The following is a 4,552-nucleotide window of genomic DNA, read 5'->3' as shown; positions in this document are numbered from 1 at the left end:
GCAGCCCCGCCTCTGACGTGCGCTCGCGTAGTGCAGCCAGGGAGCCGACGAGAGGAACGCAAGTAGGCCCCGCCCCTGGCCCCCTTGGGCCCGCCCCGGAAGTAGCTCCTGCGGCTCTTCTAGGGCGGGAGATCCCGCCCTCCCAGGCCTGGAGAGTTGGAGCTGCGCCTGCGCCCTGGGGTAAGGTTCTAGGCCCAAGAGGCGAGTGAGTGGGGGTGGGCCTAGGCAGAAACTGTTCAGTAGTTGACATATGTGCCTTTTAAGGACGCGAGGGGGAGAGAAGAGCATTTGGGGAAGAGGGCAGAATCCGGCGAGCCCGAGCTCACCGGAGAGAGCTTTTTGCTTCCTTCGTTCCAGCCTGTTTCCTGTCGAGAAGCGCGTTCCCGTGGCCTCAGGTGTCACTCTTCTCACCGGACACACTGCCCTGCCCTTTGACCCAAAGATCTCACTAACAGGGACCACCCCCCAGTAATCTGAAATACAGGCAGCTGTGACAGAGCTCTGGCTAGGGCGTATTGGTTTCTGTGCAGTCATCTCAGCAGCCTGTAACCACGGATCTGGTTTGAGTTCTGTCACAGAATTTCTGGCCTGTCATGTACCTGTGCTACGGAACCTTGGGCACCATGCCCGGGCGGGGCAGAAGCTCCCGGTTACTCGCTCCTTTGGGCTGCCAGCCTGCTAGTTCTTGGAGAAGTGTTTACATCTTGCTCAGAGTGGGCATTTAGGGCAGGTTGATTTGATGAGTTCCCCTGAGGGACCAGAGACAAGTCCCCCTTCCCCAGGGATACTGTACCAGGAATGGTCTCATAGGGCAACATGTACAAATTCCTTCTGGGACTGTTGTATTTTTTAAAAAAGAATTATTTAACTTTATTTATTTAAATTTGATGGAGATGGGGAGGGTTAGTGAGAAAGCAAGCCGCCAGGTCTGGGACTCAAACCACAGTCGGCCACATGGGAGTCCAGCGCTCTTAACCACCATGCCACTTGCTGGCCCCCTGGGACTGTTTTTCTTTTCTTTGGAGAGGTTTTTGCTATAGGGTGCATGCACTTGCCAGAAAGACAGAGAGAGACAGAGAGACAGAAAGCGAGAAATCACCCACCCCCTGGGGTATGGCCACATCACAATCCTTTCTCCTCCATTCGCCTCTCAGGATCTTGGGCATGCACACACATGCGCCCAGCGTGAGTTTAAGCCACCGGGTCCAGGACTCAAACCGTGGTCGGCTACATGGGAGTTCAGTGACATAGCCATTATGCTAACTGCTGGTCCCTGGGACTGTTTTTCTACGTAGACAGAGAGAGTAGACTTGGCCCTCCCTGTCTGGTTGGGGAGGTGGCCTACATGGTTGGTAGAGCTGTGCTCCAACACAGTTGGCATTCTGTGCAGCCTCAGCAGCTCTTGAGTGGGGGCTGGGCCCCCAGAACAGCATCCCTACACTTTGTTATAAGACATTCCATTGTTTCCAAGGCCCTTTCCTAGAAAAGAAAACATCCAGCATAGACAACATGCTTCACTAAAACTGGGAACGGAACGTGCCCAGTTCGCCAAAGTCACATTAATTTGCAGGGCTAAAGCTCCAAAGCAGGAAGGGCTGAATCCTTAGAAAGAGCATGTCTGTCAGCACTTTAGCCCAAGGGCTGGCAGAACTCCTAGGCCTGGGCTGAGGGAAGTGTATGGACTAAGACACACCATCAGATAACACACGTGTGATAGCACACGTGTGGGAACACGGGCACAAGAACACTATGGATTTATAAACACTGCACGTTATGGGGTGAAATATAGGTAATATGACACCTGCCATTGTGACCATTTAAATTCAGAGGTATTATGTTCTCAGTAATATTGATTTGAGAACTTCAAGAAGGTGAAGAAAAATGGAATTAAACTGAGTTTATTTTGGTGCAAAATGTTTTAATATCCATGGTTTCTTCATAATAAACATTTTCACGAACTTTTGGAAGTTCCCACATATACTTCTATGAGCCTAGTTACATCGATACAAATATAGAGAGTCTAAGGTAGTAAATGCAATCAAGAATAGTGGTGAAGGGACCAGCAGTTAGGGTAATGGCTATGTTGCTGGACTCCCATGTAGTTGACCACGGTTCGCGTCCCGGACCCGGTGGCTTAAAACTCACACCGGGCGCGTGTGCATGCGTGCCCAAGATCCTGAGGAGAATGGAGGAGAAGGGATTGCGGCGTGGCCATCTCCCCCTAGGGGGTGATTTCTCGCTTTCTCTCTCTCTGTCTCTGTCTGTCTGGCGAGCGCACGTGCCCTATAGCAAAAACCTCTACAAAATAAGTAAAAAAATAAAAATGCACACCTAAAAATGAAAAAAAAAAAAAAGAATAGTGGTTAAAAGGGATTTAAAAGTTAACAGTGGGGCCAGCACATGGAGTGGTGGTTAGGGTGCTGGACTCCCACATGGCTGACCGCAGTTTGAGTCCTGGCTCAGCAGCTTGAGAATCATGCCAGGCACATGTGCATGGATAACCAAAATCCCAAGAAAAGGAAGAGACTGAGGTATGGCCATCCCTTCTGGGGGGATGCTTTCTCACTGTCCCTCTTCCTCCAGCAAGTACAAACACCCTGTAGCAAACTTTAAAATCAGTTTATTTTGGTGCAATGTTAAAATCAAGGCAGTTTTTTTCATACAATGCATTTTTCATGGGTTTTGGAGACGCTTTGTGCAAACCTGGGAGTGGGCACCAATAGCTGGGTGACATGAGCCTTGATGCCTGTGCAGAAGGGCAGAGACCTGGAGCTGTGGGTGAGTACCTCCACCTGGGCCTTCCCATGCGTGCTGTTGTGCCTCAGTCTGATCCGAGTGTAGAGCCCAGACTGTTAAAACCTGGGCCCAGTATAGGCACTTAGCAGAGACTGGCCTCTCTTGCTTGTGCCCCAGCATAGACCCCATGTCATGTTTTTTTGGGTCCTTGGGCCCCTGCGTCAATGTTGGTACCCAGACCTGAGATGGCACTTTCACCCACTCAGTTCCTTCCTGCGGGTAGACAAGTGGCGAACCGTCCAATGGCGGTAACCCGATGGGCCTATCACTGCGCATATACCTGTTGACAGCTTCACCTGAAGCCACCTGCTGCCCCCTTAGGTTAGGCAACCAGATTGCAGGTGAGAGGGAAGTGCCCTCATCTGGGCCTGTCTCAAGTCACAGTGCAGGAATCTAAAGCCTGGCCTGGGAACCAGCAGTTAGTGTAATGGCTATGTTGCTGGACTCCCATGCAGTCGACTGCGGTTCGTGTCCTGGACCCAGTGGCTTAAAACTCACGCCCGGCGCGTGTGCGTGCGTGCCTAAGATCCTGAGAGGAGAACGGAGAAGGGATTGTGGCATGACCATCCCCCCTGGGGGGTGACTTCTTGCTTTCTGTCTCTATGTCTCTCTCTCTGTCTGTCTGGCGAGTGCACGTGCCCTATAGCGAAAACCTCTCCCCAAAAAAACCAAAACAAAATAAAGCCTGGCCCGGCTGACCTCCCACCCAGTCCTGTGCCTCTGCTGAAGTTTTAATGATGTGGAATTGAAGGGATGGCTGAGTGCCGGCCCAGTCCACGTAGGGACCAAACACTGGGCCCCACAGAGCTGAACTGGGCCTTGTGTCTCAGCCAGCCCCTATCTAGCACTAAGACCCTCCTCCTTGGGGTTGGGATAGCCTTGCACATGTGTTTGCAGCCTCGTCACCCCTTCCTCCAAGGTTCAAATCTATCTTAGGTCAGGGCCTTTGGAATTTAAATGGGTCTTTCCTAGGTGTGCACACCAGGATGGCGCCCTCTGGTGGTGATCAAGAGAAGGCATGTACACCTCTTCATGAGCCTTAACGCAGCCCCATGTCACCAGCCCAGCCTAGGGAGAACCGGCTCGGGTGAGGACGGCTGGCTCTCAGTGGTTCAAGGAAAACACCATGGGTGACTAACGGTTTCCCAAGGTGGGGGTGACTGGGGATGGAGGGGTTGAGACTAAGCTGAAGAGAGGCCCTCAGAAAACATAGTGCTGCCTGATCAGAGTCCAGGAGTACAGTGTCGGTTGCTGCCATCTTCCCACCACCAGCCCCGACCAGGGGCTCAGGCGCTACTGCACTGTGCAGCAAAGTGGACTGTGCCTCCTCCCCCTCCCACTTCACAGCAGCCTGGAACCTCAGGATGGGACCTGATTTGGAAACTGGGCATCTGCAGATATAGCTCGTGGGGTTAGGATAAGGTCACGTAGGAGTAGGAAAGGTCTCAATCCAGACAGACATGAAGGCAGAGAGAGTGGACCATGCCCTCCCTGTGGGCCTTTGACATCCGTTTCCTTTACTCTTCTTGAACATGGAGCCTGGCCAATATGCCTGGAGTGACTGACCTCAGGCTGGGCTACTGTAGGGTAGACAGCAAAAGTGGTGGAACATCTGAGTGGAGGGTGAAATGCACATGCCCTGTCCTCTCGCCCCAATCCTGGAGAGCACAGCAAGACAGCTAAGGGGCCCCAGGAAGGCTGCCAAACAGTGAGGGAGAGATGGGTCTCCAGTAAGAAATTGAAAGGAGCCAAGCAG

Source organism: Tupaia chinensis, unplaced genomic scaffold (genome assembly GCF_000334495.1).
Source record: "Tupaia chinensis unplaced genomic scaffold, TupChi_1.0 Scaffold144894_1, whole genome shotgun sequence".
In the NCBI taxonomy this organism is placed as follows: domain Eukaryota; kingdom Metazoa; phylum Chordata; class Mammalia; order Scandentia; family Tupaiidae; genus Tupaia; species Tupaia belangeri.
Note: the sequence above shows the minus strand (reverse complement) of the source record.